Here is an 18,043-nt window from a genome sequence, read left to right on the forward strand (position 1 = left end):
CGGGGAGCAGCAATTTAAAATACATCTTTAAAAATAATTTAAAACAAATTAATTACAAGAAAAAAATATGCTTCTCAAGTATCAGAAGCCAGGGTAAAGGTGTGTGTCTTTAGCGTACAACAGAAGCTGTATTGTGAATCGCTTCAAAAGTGCTATACAAATCTTAACTCTATAATCTGATTTTTTAAAAATAAAACTTTATACTGTTTAATATCATAAAAACCTCTATGCTGTTTACGTAAAAACAATAGCAGGACAAATAACATTCAATGCAGTGTTCTATAAACTATGTAACCAGATAGTGGTTCTTGTTGTTGGTATTGTTCTGTCAGATTTTTCTGCTGCCATCAGAAAAATACCTGTGAAGTTTGTGAACATCTTTCTCTGAACAAATGTATGGTTTGGCTAGCTTTACCCTGTTTCTGACAAAATAAGAGACTTCAGTCATGATAGTTAGATTATTATAAACCCTGATCTGAGTCCATTGTCATTCCATCTCCCCTGTGGTTTTGGGAATGAGCCCTGTTTTGTCCTTGGTGTCTGCTGTTTTAAAACCCGTCCAATATTGAGATGAGATGACTGATTTCAAGCCTTTAAGAGTAAAAACCAATAAAATGCCTGCATTGGGGTGGGGGGGGGGGTGGAGAGCACTTGGCACAGCCTACACCATATTAATCATGAAGGGACAGGCCTCTGAGAGCCGGTTGTTTTCCACTCATTTGCACAGCCTGGCTTCCTGCTAATAGTGTTTAGAAGTTTGTTTGATGCTGTCTCCTGGAGAAGACAAGGCAGCTTTACTTCGAGAATTTTGTCTCTCTCAGCATTGCATTTGAATGTTTGTTGCCTCCCTTCAGCATGCTGGTCAGAGGTCACGAAGAGCAGGATTAGTTGACCCACTTTGACAGAGCTGGTGATGGATGAGAGAAATACAATGTGCAGCCTATTTATACTCAAGTGGCAGTGATACACAAACAGACTTACACCTGCACAGGAATATGGAGTGGGATCCATCAACAGGCCAGCTTGCCAAAAGCCTTCCTAGTGTACCCCGCACTGAAATCTCCCAGTCCTTCTAGGTTTTTCACCCTTAGAACTAAGGATGGAGGAGAAACATGTTTGCTTTATATTTTGACCCTAATTTGCACATTTTGAATAAGCATGTGAGCCAAAATGCTGCTGTTCCTCAAAGTTTGGACTTCTCTGAATTTTGTAATGCACGTTTCAAACTGAAAATGCATACAAAATCTGTGTATTAGAGGGTAGTATACACAAAAGGTAAGTGAGAGCAGGCACATATAAGATTGCAGCTTAAATCAGAGAAACCATGCAACTAACAGCAGCAGCAAACATCATTAAAGCACATGAGAGAAATGCTATTACTTGCCATCTAAGAGTGAGCAGAGAAGGGAGGCACTATTGACAGAATTTCTCTGGGCAGGGTATGACAGAGAAGACCTCCCCCCTTATGGGGAATTCTAATGCACTGTAGCTTTTAAATTTTCACACCAGATCACATTAATAATTGATGAATTTTGTTGTTGGCAGCAATAAGACGATCTAATCAAATGTGGATAATTAAAGTTCAATTCATATTCACAGTGAAGCTCTTACCCAACCCCGTCACTGGGGTGTGTGTGTTAGAGAGGGGGGAGGGAGGGAGGTGGCTTTGCTAACCCAGTAATGAAGGTGTGCATGGTCAGATGCACTCATATTAAAGGCTAGGTTAAGCAGGAGGGTCCAATCCTGCATGGTGCTGCTTCTGGGGGGGGGCATGAAAAGGAAAGAGGAGAGGGCTCTGGGCTGCTCAACCCAACCCTTATTGATCCAGGGCTGCCTCAACCCAACTTAAATGAGGTCTGGATCCCTCCAAATCCCAGTTTGGCTAAGGATTCAGACTTTGAATATGGTGCACAGCCCCAACATGCATAGTACCAATGTCTTCAGGGAGGTGGTGCATGCAAAGGCTTCCATGTAACACGCAGCATAGTCCCACTTCCAGCTTCAGTGTTACAGTACATGGAGATAATAATCCGTTCACATATCCCTAACACGTTATACCTTTCTGTGAGTGTTATCAGTCTGCCACTTTGGGAAGCAGTCTTGGCTGAAAAGTGGAGGAGATGTAGATATATAAAATGATGTGGATCTTCCATGGCTGTACTTAAAAGTGACATTCTTTGCTTCATTTTGGCTGCTTTGAAAAGCCAGGTTTCTACAAAAACTAGTTACTCTTCTGTGTGCAGTTATGGACGGATAACAGTTATCAAGATCCTGTCATGTCTTCAGCTGACAGCACAATTCCCCACTCTTCCCATTGTGTGAAATTTCTATCTGCACTTCTGGCTTTAACAAACATGATGTAAGAGTTGTATTTTTAGGGGCAGCTCACCCCCCCCCCCTTGGAATATTGTTGTTTTTATAGAAAACACAGTATTAACTCTGACATTTGTAAGGCTGTAGAATTGCAGGTTTCAGGAAACAGGTCTGAAATATCATGTTTCCTGAAGGAAACATTCTGTTTGAATGTCACTGCCCCAGGTCAGAGGATATAAAAGCTACAGTCTTTTCTAATCGCACCTAAGAAACAAGCTGTTTGAAGAGTTACCGTATATGGTAGATGGAAGCCCAGATTATTTTTTTTAACCACGTCGCTTGTGCCTTAAAGCTGATCCACACTAGGAACCCATTAATATTCAGTCCATCGTGCTTCTCAAAGCAGAGAGAACTAAGTCCGTCCCATCCCATTTCCAGGTGGCTTTTTAATGGAAAATCATTAAAATCCTGCCCACAAACACACATTTAAAAGTACTTAGGTAATCTGAGGGTTGTGTGCTATCTCCGTTCCTTCCAGTGTTTATATGGGGGCAGATACGTTTTTTCACCTGTACAATTCCCTATGGGAATGATGGAACGCTGTCAAGTCCTATTGCTCCCAGGGGGACTTGCTCTGTGTATATCAGAGTGTGTGGTGGCCCAATATACTAGTTTATCAGGCTGAGTTGGGCTTGATATATTATTTCAGCAGGGGTGGGGAAATTGGGGAGGCGGAGGGGAATGTGCAAGTCACAGACCACCTCATCATATTACATACTCTGAAGTGGACCATTGATCTGATCTGGGTCATGATATGCCTAGATTGCATGAGGTGACTACACTTCGGAATCCAAGTAGGGCGGATTCCTCTTTTGGTCCACACGTGCATGTACAAGACACAATATCTCATACTTTCATTTCTCAACTGCCAGGAGCCCTGTGCAGACATTATGTTGTAAATGCACTCATGCTGTATGTATGTGCGTACAGGAGTGGTCATTAGATTGACTGACTACATAAAGAGTTGGGAGGAACCAAGCAAAATGACTGATAGAAGATACATAGCTCAGTGGAAGAGCACTTGCTTCAATACAGCAACTGGTTAATTTTTTGACTGCGTGTAATGTTCTGATAATTGAACACTCGGTATTAATTGAGGATTCACTGTTTTAGCTGCTGTTCAGTTGGGTAATTTAAACTACTGTGCATATTTACTCAGTGCATATTTCTTCTGGTGCTGTGAACATAGTCATAAAGGCTAAATGTGAAATCACTGAAAACTATCAGGATTCAGCCCTTTATGTTTACACTGGCTATCTTCCTTCTGTGTTTCAAGTGAACCGGTTAAGTAGCTACTGTGTGTGTTTCTAATCCTGGTGTAAAAAAAGAGGGATTCCCTTAGAAGGGAAAGGTTATTCATGTCAGATTTTTCCTTCCTGATTAAATAACCACACTAAATTATTTTGGATCTGCACAAGTTTATTTGCCCCATGAGTGGGGAATGTGGTTCATGCTGAGGGCCCCATTCCCTTCTGTACAACCTTCTGGGGGCCACATGTCAGTGGTAGGTAGGGCCAGAGGCAAAACCAGGCAGAGCAATGAATGTAAATTTTACCTTTGTACCGCAGACCAGTTTATACACATGCTTACACATAACTCTCTATCCTCCTTCCAGCAAGCAAGAAGTATTATCAGAGTTCAAGGACACATTTCAACCAGACAAAAATGCTCAAGGAGGGTATGAAGCAACACCAGTGAGAGATGTAGCCTGTGGAGAGCCTGCTAGATAGAAAACTACATTCAGCCCTTAGGCCTGGAATTCCCCACCTCTGATATATACAAACATTAGACCATACACTAAACCTGTACCAATGCAGTCTGCAGCTGCCGATCTGGAAAAGGACATTCTAATCTTCCATCATGTTTTCTTAACAATACTCTTACACTTAGTACTAAAGATAAAAGCCTACTGACATTCAGTGAAGCCATGCCTCCAATGGTGGTATAACCCTCTGATCACACCCCTGATGCCTGTGCATTCAGTTGAATGCCTAAAATGCAACAGCAACCCAACATATTTTGCTGCCATAGGCAAAATACAAGAAAATGGCCCACTTATTTCATAGTCAGAATTTGAATTTTATTCAGCACTGGTCATAGGACAGTGCCCTATTTCATCACACTTGGGGGTAGCTATCTAATGTAGTGGGCGCAAGTGGGTTATGAGGCATCACAGCACTGTCTTCTGATAGAGAACACCCAGAGGATTCAAGAGGAATATATGAAGGCTGCTATTGTTGCCCCTCCCACATCTCCCAGTATGTGCCCAATACTCTGCCTAATGGTGGGGCTGGTCCAACTGAAAGGGGCCTCTAAGCATGCAGCCCATAGCATTTGCACACATGTCAGAAACCTGTGCAATCGGGATTCCCAATTGGGCGGAAAGTCCATATCACTTACTTAATTGATTTCACTGAATGCACTGAATGCACAGAGGTGGCGGCCAGACGTCTGCACTGATGCTGCAAACATGGCTAGCAAGTTGGTCCCTTGCTTCCCTAAATGCCTTCAACATGTGAGGTATCTCCCCTGAATGTCAGTTGTTTTTCATGGGCAAGCAGTTCAGGCATAGGTGCCAAGTCTCCCGCTGAAAAATACGGGATCAGCAGCGGCGCGGCACTGGAAGTCACATGCGTAAGAAGCAACTTCCGGTGCCGCTCTGCCCAATTTCCTGTGCCCAGGCACACAGGCAGAGCAGCACCCAAAATGGAGCCTCCCTGGCAGGTAGGAAATCCGGGGGATTTCCGGGATTTTTTTCTATTCGGGATAACAGTGGGAAACGGATTAAAATCCGGGGGTTTCCTGCGAAAAATGGAAGACTTGGCAGCTATGAACTGTTCAGGTAATCTGATTCCTCACTTGAAACATCCTAGTCCAACAATATTTTATTACATAATCTACTGTTTATGTATTCTACTCTAATTGCATATATTTGGGGAAATGCACACCAAAATGCTGACAATTTTTGTGAGAATTTTGAAAATACAAAAATCACACTGATTTAGAAATATGGCAAACTGAATCTTAAGATTGGAAAAAGAGAGAAACCAAGAGAAACTGAAATTGACAGTTATCCATTCCAACACAGAACTGATCCAAAATTGCCAACCCTTTCCTCTTGAGATTCTAGTTTTGTGTGCACACCTCTCAAGTGCAACTCTGTCTTCTCTGGGAGATGAAATAGAAATCAGAGGGGGGGGGGGGAAGCTAAGATAGAAGATAAAGCAGATAAGAGGTGGTTTTCTCCACTAAGCTTTTTAAGCTTGTCGTTTCTTTAATTTCATGTAAATTTTCACTAAGTAAATATTCCTTAAAAGTGAATAAAATTTTATTCCACTTTAACAAGAGAATATAAAAGTTAAAAAGGTCACTGTAGTAATAGACTAATCTCAATTATCAGGGCAGCCGGTGAAACCCTCAACTCCCACCTAATCTCATTCAATGCACACGCAGGGCACCGTGTGATTTCCAACATGGCTAAATGAAATTATAAAACAGTGTTAAATTTATTAATCATTTAATTAGCTAAATGTTCCTGCAACTACTCGTGAGATGAATGGCATGTCATTTTCTAATGTAATTTGCCTCTCAGCCAGGCAGGGTCAGGAGGAAAAACTACCTGCATCTCAAATTATCTCCCCCCCCCACCCCTTTCTTTTAATGTTATATTTTGTTCAAAGGGACAGTGTGTGCTTGCCAGTGTTACTTGATTGTTGTGCTCAAGTTATTATCAATGATTGTGAATGGGCTGCAAGCTGAGGAGTAAGCAATTAACCCATCTAAGGCAGTATTTCACTTTGTGGTTTCGCAAAGCAAATCTTTTCATATTTAACAAGCCACTGAGCAGAGCGTAGGAAACTACACCGGCAGGTATTAAGGTGATGCTCAATCTACTTTTATTTCTTAAAAGTTTACTCAGTTGTGAAGGAATTTGTGGGCCAAAAAGTCTCCCATTTCCAGGTGAGTCCAAGACTTTTTAGTTAAAAGTCAGGATGCATTTGCAGTTCTTTATTTCCCACTCGCCTCCCCCATTCCCATATTGTGTTCAGATTGTCATTTTGTGCATTTCAAAATTGTTAATTTAAGTGAATCTTCCTCGCTATGCACGTCATCAGACACAGGCGACAGCACTTTGATTTGCTGTGGGGATGTGATGGAATTTTTTTTTTAATGTTTTGTTCCATAATTATTGTTCCCTGCCAAATCATTGACAAATGCAATTCCGCCAAGCACATTGTAAATCTGTTTGGATCTATGGAAAGAAAGACTGTCATAACAATATTGCTTAATGTGTAAGGCAGTGACCTATGCTGTTTCAAGTGCACCATTCATCAGAAAGTTTCCGGAATATTGCATGTAGATTTGCATGAGGCTGAAACTGTCAGGCTGAAAAACACATTCACATCTGTGTGTTATTTCAAGGTATGCTTTCTCCTGAATTCACAAAACAATGCAATGTTTGCTGTTTTCAGTAGAAATTGCTTCCACCTTATGTTTTGGAGTTTTGCTTTGTTTTTCGCTTTCATATACAGTTCCTTGTTTTGAGTCACTTTTCCTTGTCTTGAGTCACATATTTTATACATACCTATAAATATACTAGGGTGGTTTTTTTTTGTCTTATTACATGAAGAAAGAACAATCCACAGATGACTATGAAACTACCAACAATATGTGACAAAAAATGAGTGGGTTTTATTTTACCCTAGAAAGCCTTATTTAAGCAGTACATTTAAATTACCCATGACTTGTCAGAACTTTACACACACACACACCTCAAGTCTCTTAGCCTAATCTGTCAAGATGTGATACGACCAATGCAATGATGTTTCCTAGGAATGAAAAACCAGTAAAATGGATTGTTATACATAATGAATAACCAAAATGAAACTACCACCAACCCCTAATATACACAGGTAAATGGTTTTCCCAGTAGTGATGTATAGAAGTGAGAGCTGGACAATAAAGCAGGCTGGTTGCCGAAGAATTGATGCTTTTGAATTATGGTGCTGGAGGAGACTCTTGAGAGTCCCATGGACTGCCAGAAGATCAAACCTATCCATTCTTAAGGAAATCAGCCCTGAGTGCTCACTGGAAGGACAGATCCTGAAGCTGAGGCTCCAATACTTTGGCCACCTCATAAGAAGGGAAGACTCCCTGGAAAAGACCCTGATGTTGGGAAAGATTAAGGGCACAAGGAGAAGGGGACTACAGAGGACGAGATGGTTGGACAGTGTTCTCGAAACTACCAACATGAGTCTGACCAAACTGCAGGAGGCAGTGGAAGACAGGAGTGCCTGGTGTGCTCTGGTCCATGGGGTCACGAAGAGTCGGACACTAAACGACTAAACAACAAAATAGTATATCTCAAACAGACCCCATGTTACGGCTAATATACTAAGTTGTTGCATAGCCCCAAATGTTGGAAATCCAGTATACAAAAATATGGCTAAATTAAATATTTTAAAATAGATAAGTTATATAAATATATATTAAAAGTACTCAGTGGGACGCAGGTGGCGCTCTAGGTTAAACCACAGAGCCTAGGGCTTGCCGATCAGAAGGTCGGCGGTTCGAATCCCCGCGACGAGGTGAGCTCCCGTTGCTCGGTCCCAGCTCCTGCCAACCTAGCAGTTCAAAAGCACGTCAAAGTGCAAGTAGATAAATAGGTACCACTACAGCGGGAAGGTAAACGGTGTTTCCGTGTGCTGCTCTGGTTCGCCAGAAGCGGCTTTGTCATGCTGGCCACATGACCTGGAAGCTGTACGTTGGCTCCCTCGGCCAATAATGCGAGATGAGCGCCGCAACCCCAGAGTTGGTCACGACTGGACCTAATGGTCAGGGAGGGGTCCCTTTACCTTTTATCTTTTTACTCAGTGAACTGACCAAACTGATACTGACCAAACATCACTAGAGTCTAAAATATGAGCTGAAACTATCAAACAACACAGTTTAAAGGCTTGACAGTTTAGCTTATATTGATAGGTAGTATCACAGATACCTTGCTATGTAGAAGTGAAGAAAGAAAAGGATTGTGTATGTTGGGTATTTGAACTTATCTGTAGCAGAAGATTATTATTATTTTCAACTCTAAGGACCTGGGGAAGTGAGAGGACCAGTTATTAATAACCTAGAAATAGGCAAATTATTTACATCAGAAGTAAATGTCATATAATAGCAAGGAGCTGGCTTATTAAATGTGGAGGGAGTGGATTTTGTTGCCTTCAGAAAGGTTGTGTTCTTTCTTCCTCTGGGAGAAGAGTGAGGATATGAAGTGCTTGAAGCTTTTCTCCAAGTGACCATAAACAGGGACCATAGCTGAGTGGCAGTTGCAAATGGAAGAAAAGAAGACAAGAAGGTGCATTTTGAAATTTGTTGACAAACTTTGAATTGGGTGGCTTCACCACATTTTCTTATACTGAGGGAGCTTTATTTTTTATTACAAAACATTTTATTTTTCTGATGGCTTTGTAACCATAAAGTTAAGACATTACTACCCTTTAAAGGAACTACTAAAAAAAGATATATATATATATCTTATAACAAAAGGTTCAGTAAAATACTATTCCACATACCAGCAAGTAGGTCCTGCATATTTATAATTCTGGTGCAGGTGAGAGAAAGGGCAGGGGCACAGTTACTAGCCAATAATTTTACAGCAAGGCAAGGGGAAGCAGTTAAAGAGACTGTCTTCTGACCAATGAACCTGGGCATCATTGGAAGCTGTGGGCAGCCTTGCTGGTCCCAAGGGTCTCAAGGTGTGTCTTCTCCTGTCCATCAGGCCTTGAGATCCACAATATAAGCCTTGGTTCAGGTTCTTTGCCTTCAGGAGATCAGCATCCCATGACCTAGCAGCAGAGTTGAAAATATTTTTATTATAAGGACAAAGCATTCATGCAAGTCCTTACTGTTGTAACCAGTTTAAAGTGCCCCCCCACCCAAAGCACAATTATGTATAGGTTGATTTATGCATTAAAAAAACACACTTTATAAACCATTTTCCGATGAAAGGCAGACTATAAATATTATAGATAAATACATTCAAATGACAACTCAACACCCAGCGAAACAGGGAGGGAGCCTCTCTTATTGCTTTAGAGAGTCAGGGGACCTTTTAAAACAGCACAGGAGGTGGGATGGAGGGGATATTGGCAAAGATCACCTCAGGCCCTCTTATCCTCAGAGAAGTCTCATTGGGATCAAAGTGCTTTTAGTTAGCAATGAGACATCTTCTGTTACAGCACATATAAAATGCCATAAAAACACAGAAATAAATATTCAGGTTTTGTTTTGAACTCTGCCTAATGGTAGGGCCAGCCCTGATTGCCTTTTATGAAAGGAATAGTTGTCCCTGCTTATGAGTTTCACTGTCAGCCTCACTGCTGCTCTTTGCATAGCTGCCAAGTTTTCCCTTTTCTCGCGAGGAAGCCTATTCAGCATAAGGGAAAATCCCTTAAAAAAAGGGATAACTTGGCAGCTATGGCTCTTTGTGATTGTCAGCCCCTAGCTTCAGAATGCAAAGGTATCCAGAGCAAGGCTTCCCTTGCATATTTTAGCATAGAGATAGGGGCTGGTGTGGAACAAGGTTCTCCTTAGGACACACTGGCTCCAAGTTATGTAGAGTTGTAATGGTCAAAACCAGCATCTTGGTCAGGAATTAACTAGTAACTAGTGGCACATCTTCAGTGCTTGAGTAAGATCCTCCATGCACCCAGCTCTAAACACCAACTGGGCTGCAGTGTTTGGATTTGACTGGACTATATTCAAGTGTAGGTTCAGATCAAGTGCATTGCAGGAACCAAACTAAGTTGTTTGCCAAGGCAGGTATGATGATGAATAGCCAATGGCCATTTTAACCTTGTTTTATAACATTTTCGAGCACCAGTCTTTAGGCTCAGGATACTTGAGAGAGACGCACAAAATTATATACTGCATTTTGATGCACACTCTTAAGTTAAGGCTCTGCAATGTGTACCAGGTTTTCATTGTAGAATGTCCGCTTAATCCCTTGAGCTGAGCCATCTCTAGTTGTCTAAGCAGTACACCCTAGCAAGTGATGTGAAATATCCTTTCCTTCTCAATTGATGTTGCTACCACTTGCTCAAAAGGGATGCATGCCTTATTGATTTCCTTTAGACCATCACCTTTCTCCAGCAGCAAGCATGACTTTGAAGGCTCCGTCACAAATGTTATGCTAGCAGTCTGGGGTGTGTGAGTGTGTGGTGGTGGGGATATAGCATGCTTGTTGAACAGCCCTTCATATTACTCAGTCACAAGGGACTAAATTCTTGCAGGTTGTTTTATATAGACATGCATACTGAAGTACCCGGACACACGGTAATGTGCAAGAATCAATGAAACACATCCCTACTGAAACCTGGCAGTGTAAAACTGGAATCATAGAGGGTGAAATCTTCAAGTCTCCCACTTTGCACCCTACAGCAGAAGTGTCGTTCATTAACAATTCCACTTAATCTGCTGCTTGTTGTGTGTGTTATTAAAAGTTGTGTGATTGCACTATATTATTTATTTATTCTATATTTCATCCTATGCAAAAGAGTGTCTCTCAAAGTGGCTCACAGCAATTTAAAATTCACTACAAAATGCTGTTCAGGGGGAGGAACTGGATCAACTGAGTGTGAATCCAGGCACAATGGGATGGTGCTTGATTACTCCTCCCATGTCATTATGATCATTACATCTACATTTATATCTCACATTTTCTGCTAGGAGCTCAAGGCAGCTCACATGGTGTTCTCCTGGTAGAATAGACTGAGAAACAGTGGCTGGTTAAAGGTCACCCAGTGAGTTTCATTTTTGAGTGGGGATTTGAAACCTGGTCTTCCACGTCACTGTGCCGGCTCTCAACTGCACCATGCTGACTTTTACATCCTATGCATCATCTTACTTGTACGGTCCCTTCCATGCTAGGTCTCAATGCATGGCAGGGGAAATGAGCTTGTACTTGCTGGTCTGTCCCAATGTTGTATGATGCTCTACCCCCCCCCCCTCCCCTGGCAAGTCTGATGTTGTACAACATCCCTGACATCTGTTCATTAGCCATAATGTCTGGAAAGGTCTTGATTGCACGGAGAACATACATACAGCATTACATATCTGACATTTTGCTGAAGGTGCTGATGGGGCATGGCTGACTGGGTGTGATGCATCAGGGATTCTGTCACCAGGTACAGCCAACTCTCCCCTCCGTGCTTTCAGTGGGTGTGTGATTTAGGGCCAATGCAATATACATATATGGAGTTCTAATAAATAACAGGTAAAATTATATAATCTGAATATGCTTCAGGATTGCAGGGCATTTGGATTATCAACACAATACATTTCTTAGTGTTTCAGTTGTGCACATTGATGTGTGTTGCATTGTAGTTTCCTATGTCTTTTAACCCTCATATCTAGTTTGCAAGATTGCAAGCAGCAGAAGAAAGAGGAATAACTCTCTCTCTCTCTCTCTCTCTCTCTCTCTCTCTCTCTCTCTCTCTCTCTCTCTCTCTTGCATTGCAGCTAAACAATAGAATATTTTTCCTAATTTGCCCCCATGTTTAATTTCTGGCCTTTAAAAAAGAAATCTGCTTAGACCATGTAAACTATTGCTGATAAACCCGTCAGAATGGTGACTTGAACACAATCGCTTTGATATTGCAGCTATAAGATGGAGTGGGTTTTTATAACAATAAGCTTTCTCTTCTCCCCTCCGTTCCCTCCCCCAGTAACCCCCACCTCTGCTTCCCGAAACCTGACGAACTGCCCTTGTGGCTGCCTACCTGACTTTGAGGTCCTCATTATTGTGGGTTTAAATGAAGGATGTTCATTCAGGCAAAGGGATGGTGGGGGGAGGGAGAAGGCCAATAGACACTGGTGCTGTTATCTGGTCTTTCTATCAGCCCAAGTGACAGACTTTGAGGAAGGGGGGGGGAGAATGCAGAGCCTGTGGTAGAGACCTCAGGCTGACACAGAAGGTGACTCCCCCGACTCTCACCTTGAAAGGGGGGGGGAGTTCCCACTTTATTAAAATGAATTTCGAAAGGGCCGCTCTGACAGCTGCATAATTAAATATCGGAGTGTCAGCGATAATTTATTCCACTCGCATTTGGTGGTCAGAGCCTGCCCGCTTATAGGGTCAGCTAGCACGGTGACAGAGCCAAGGATACATCACAATCCAGGGCCCTTTTTAGCATGAGAGCAAAAATGATAGGCTATAATTCTTCATTTTTTTATTTTTAAAAAAGAAGGAAAATAATGCTCCTACCACCACCCCTATTCCCAGCCTGAGCATGGAAATGAGCAACTGCTGTTTAGCGGCTTGATAAAGCGCTGATAGATCCAAATGGCTTATTAAACAGGGCAAACAAAAAAAGGTCTGCAGCCAGCCCATTTCCCCCCCCTCCCCTCACTTAGGCCTCCTATACAAAGTCATTTCTGACAGGAGCTCTAACGCAGCTAGTATACCAACAACACGTTAACCTCTGTCAAGACCAGCAACTATAGCAGCTATTAACAGCAGCTAATAGGGATAGGGATAGTACTATTACTAATAGCAATCAGACCATAATGTCTGGGTTTCTTTTTCTTTTTTTGCTTGTAGACGTTGCAGCCACGGTAATCATTGGCCAAAGCAACTTGAGATAAACTTCCCTAGCCATGCAGCAGTAAAACACAAGGCTGACAGGCTTTACATCCCTCTGATCTTTGTTAGACCAAAACAAGTACAGTACACTTGTTTTACATCATGTGAGAGAGGGCTTTTTGAAGATAGGCTTTGGCCAGGATGTATAAGGCTATGAGAAGGCCCATCTGGCCCAGCATCCTGTTCTCATAGTGGCCGATTACATGCCTATGGCAAGCCCACATTGCAAACCTAGATGCAGTAGCACTCCCTTGCCATTCTCAGCAGCTGGTATGCCATAGGTATACAGTGGAGGTATGACATAGTGGTTACCTTAAAAGGCAGCTTAGAGATACCATTCTTTTAAAAAAATAAATAAAATAAAAAAATTCTCTGCAGCAAAATATGAAATCTACATTCAACAGCTGGAAAATCTCTTCAGGAGTTAGAGTAGATTACAGGGAAAAGAGGACAAAGATTTGCACAAAGAATCAATTTCTTTATATGTGTAGAGCAAGCATCCCCAAACTGCGGCCCTCCAGATGTTTTGGCCTACAACTCCCATGATCCCTAGCTAACAGGACCAGTGGTCGGGGAAGATGGGAATTGTAGTCCAAAACATCTGGAGGGCCGAAGTTTGGGGATGCCTGGTGTAGAGGCACATTTATAAAATAAATAAATAAATGGCTGTTTACAACTAATGTTTACTCAGAGTAGACCCATTGAAACCTAAGTTTGTCATGCCCATTTCAATGGATCTACTCTAACATTGGATACAGCCAAATGCATCTCACCATACTGGGAAGGTGATCAGGTGAGCTTTGTGCCTACTCAATCTGCTGTCCACATACAAACGGTTGGTGGGCAGCTTCAGGTATCCCCCTTCTTTCTTTCCTTAGTCTTCTTTATCTTTAATCCAGACTTAGACCACATAGCCCTTGAAACAGAGGAGTGTCCCCATAGCCTGGAATGAATTTAGAATGAATTTGGAATGGACAGATACAGGAAGAAGCTGCAGATCCAGTCCAGTTCCATTTCAGCCTTTTTATTCTGTCTGCATCTCCCTCTTCTGCTTATTACATTGATTCCTGTTGTTTAAATAAATAAAAAAACCATTTGGGTGTGAATGGGCACTTGTGGCAGGCCCCTTTCACACACTTATGAGTGTCCTCTGTAAAGGTAAGGCACTTTATTGAAGCTCTACTTTGTTAATAGGAAATTTCTACTGCTGCAGGTGTCCATTCCTGCCAGAATATATTGGGTTGTGTGCTGCTTCCATGTTTGTGTTAAACTTTTAAGCACACATTTGCAAATTCAGATCCCCCCTTCCAAAGTCCTCTAGCATTTTCATGGGAATAAAACTTCATCCAAATGCCTAGAAGTGTTTGCGTGTACCTCTTGCTGAAACGTTGTTGGAAAGCTTTCTCTTAAGCTGTACTCCAATGTCTCTGCTAACGATCTTGCTGTTGAAGATCTGTCATCATCTCCTTAATAAAATTCTATCTTGAAGATCCATAAGAGTTCACTTAGAACATTTGCTTCCAGGCATTCCAAAAGCAAAAAATCTCAGAACGCAACCACTTTGGCTGAGTTCAGTATTTTGACATTTTCAAATTTTGTAATAAGAATACAGTACAATAAATTATTTAGTTTTGTTTTAATGTGAAACCAGAAACAGTATTCAACCTCTATGCAGCACCAATCTCTACTGCAGTCTTAAACAATTGACTGGAATTTTTAAAATGTATGTTCCTCACTGAAATGAATGGAATCACAGCTGTTATGGCACTTCCACTTGTTTCAATAGAATTTACTCACAAGAATGTTATGGTGGATCATGTCCTTAAGGCTCCTTAAGCTTACAGCTACAGTCACAATTGTTTCATCAGTGGAAGCATCAATGTTACGCTGATGTCTTGCACAGCAAACATGTAAAGTGTGGAACTCAAAACTAATTACCTGTGTTCGCTGATGTATGCATCATTTTCCATGTAGTATCCAAAATTGATTTATAATATAGGTAAGGTAAAGGACCCCTGGACAATTAAGTCCAGTTGAATTTGAGTATGGGCTGTGGCACTCATCTCCGCTTTCAGGCTGAGGGAGCAGGCGTTTGTCTGCAGACAGCTTTCCAGCATGACTAAATAGCTTCTGGTGCATGGAACACCGTGATGGAAGCCAGAGCGCATGGAAATGCTGTTTACCTTCCCGCCTCAACAGTACCTATTTATCTACTTGCGCTGGTATGCTTTCAAATTGCTAGGTTGGCAAGAGCAACGGGAGCTCACCCAGTCATGTGGATTTGAACTGCCAAGCTCGCGATCAGCAAGCCCAAGAGGCTCAGTGGTTTAGACCACAGCGCCACCTGCATCCCTGATTTATAATATAACAACACACATAAAACAGTTACATATCTATAAGTAGTCAATTGTATATGTTGAAACAATTTTAAATATACAAATGTTTCTCTTAAACCTCTCTAGGGTGGATATGGTGGAGACAATAGCTACTTAGACAGTTCTCAATGATGCTGCTAACTCATTCAAAAACTCATACAATGGGCAACAATAGAGACAACATAAACATTAATAAGTAGGTATTACCTCCAGCGCTGGATGCAGTATATATTTGAATCCCAACTGCTGAAGATCATGGGATTTCTACTGAGATCAAGTCCTCCTTGTGGTCTTCCTCACAAACATGCACTTTACATGCTTTTGACAGATCCAGCAGAACTCCCAATAAGTTATTGTGTATCAGAAAGAATAGACTGCACCTGGTAAATAAGGAGGGGCAGTTGAGAAATAGGTAGGAAACCATTTCTGAGAATCAAACACTGCCCTTGGTAAATAAGGAGGGACTACTTCAACACATGTAAGAAGCCAGTTCTACCAGGGTAAATACTGTATTCTCCTTTGCCTAAATTCCTAGACAGTTTTTGTTTGCGTGTGTGTGTGTGCGCGCGTGCGCACTTATCTATTGATATTCTTTGGAGATGGAATTCCTCCCCCCCCCCTAATTCTCTGAGCACAGTCTGACAGTAGAATGTGTCTATGAGGATAAAATTAACATATCTGAGCCTCCAGGGAAGAGCACAGTTCATCATTTTCTCCTCTGACCCCACTCTGTTTACTCTGTTGGGGTAAAAGAATCAGCAGGGCAGGCTCCGGTAGTCAAGTGTGTATTACCTTGTCAGGAAGAGGTTAGGCGACTCAGATTCACCCTGAACAAATTACATACCTCACTACATCTCAGAATAAGGGAGCAGGGTTATAACTCAGTCTAAGCACCATTCAGTCTTCTATTACCTTCATAACCAAGGTCATACTAATCAACTCAATTACCAGTCCTCTTGGACATTTTCATAATGTTTTCTGCTAGTTGCTCTCCTGTGAAAATCTCTCGGTCTAAGCAAATTAATGCCATTTTTATAACTATCTGCATTTCAGGTACAATAATTCACCCCCACACACACACCTCTTTTACAAAAGGCTGTTTAGTGACAACAGCACAAAATGATACCTTTAAACTCCACCATAATGCTCCAATGAAAGAGATGCTTGGCTTTATTTTGCTGCTGATCTTTTGTTGGTGAAAACAAATTCATTTTAGCTTGCAAAGCAGAAGCACAGGAACAGAAAGAGGAAACTGATATTTGGTCACTTTTAAATTTTCACAGATGCTGGTGAGGCAAAGGGCTCATCAGCACGACACATTTAAAGCCACTTTAACAGCCATAGCTTCTCCCAAAGGATCTAGAGAACTGTAGTTTGTTAAGAGTGCTGGGAGTTGTTAGGAAACCTCTATCCCCCCTCAGAGTACAATTCCACTCTTGGAATTGTAGGTCTGCGAGGGGAATAGGGGGGGCTCCTAACAACACTTAACGCTGTTAATAAACTACAGTTCCCAGGATTCTTTGCGGGGGGCATGGCTGTTTAAAGTGGCGTACTAGTGATTTAAACATTGTTGCATGCCACTCTGGATCTGTTTGGCCACCCCTTCCTTTTGGGTGCATTGCAGCTAGGCTGCTGGATCGCTTTCAACCTGTTGCGTTTCATCCAGCAGGGCCCTCACCTCGCATGGAGTCATGCTTTCCTCTCCATAGAGGCTTTTCAGGGCCGTCTCAAGCGTGTTGCGCGCCCTGGCGCCGTGGTGCCGAGATCGCTCCGGCGCCCCCACTCCGCCCCGTTTCTTGGCACGGCTGGTGGGCGGGCGCTGCACGGCGCCCCCCTGCCGGGCTGGCACCCTAGCACCCCGCACCACCCAGCCTACACCTAGAGCCGGCCCTGAAAGGAACATTAGAAACTGCTAGGTTTCATTCTGATTTTGATACATACAAACTTAGGTCAATTGTACAACTCCACAAATTGCTTTATATTGTTGTATGAAGATATTTAGAGCTACAACTTCCTATGTACAATGTGGTATTACACAAATTCTCCTCATCCCCTGCCCAAACAGTAAGTTTTTCCTGGCTAGATAGGGTATTTGCATTTTCTACTATAGCATGCAGTGCCTGTATGCTATGATATGATCAGCAGTTATTATTATTAATAATAATATTCATTTTCTTTTAGACTGGGAAAAAGTCCAAATGATTGGCCAGATATTAGAGACTGAATTAAATTTAGTAGAAGCACATTTGCCTTTAACTAATATTTATGGTGCTTCTGTAACCAGAAATCCTAACTAGCTGCAGATATTTCTGCTTTTTCCTCCCACAGCATATTGATATCATTGCCGTTATAGCATTGTTTAGCTTTCTCTTTTTTTCTGATGAGTTTCCAATGTTCTACCACATTCGTAATGGTGGCGATAACCCTCTTTTCTGGAATCTTCCTCTTTTGTGTTGCATTGCCTGGTGCCTGAGAGACATGTCCAATTTTCACGTTCCTTGCGGAAAGAATTATTGAAATAAATTCAATCACAAGGGCCTTAAAAATCTGAAATCCCAGGAAGCTCGTTAGCATTTCCTTTTAAAACTGCTTCCTGCCTTTTATATACATATAGATTTGGACCTCAAATGGGTTTGGCAAGGCTCCAGCTGTA

At 41.9% G+C, this 18,043-nt stretch overlaps 1 protein-coding gene and 1 long non-coding RNA gene across 2 annotated transcripts in view; one reads left to right on the forward strand and one right to left on the reverse strand.

Moving 5' to 3' along the window:
* Positions 1-18,043, forward strand: part of WWOX (WW domain containing oxidoreductase) — a 572,066-nt gene that overhangs the window by 513,220 nt on the left and 40,803 nt on the right. The gene's annotated exons all lie outside the window — the stretch shown is intronic.
* LOC148685322 (uncharacterized) lies at positions 9,096-16,582 on the reverse strand. The gene is made up of 3 exons (XR_015950538.1): positions 16,517-16,582; positions 15,598-15,770; positions 9,096-9,218 (listed from the first exon to the last, which is right to left on the reverse strand). It is a non-coding gene; the product is annotated as an uncharacterized LOC148685322 (long non-coding RNA).

Source organism: Zootoca vivipara, chromosome 6, assembly GCF_965207765.1.
Source record: "Zootoca vivipara chromosome 6, rZooViv2.hap1.1, whole genome shotgun sequence".
In the NCBI taxonomy this organism is placed as follows: Eukaryota; Metazoa; Chordata; class Lepidosauria; order Squamata; family Lacertidae; genus Zootoca; species Zootoca vivipara.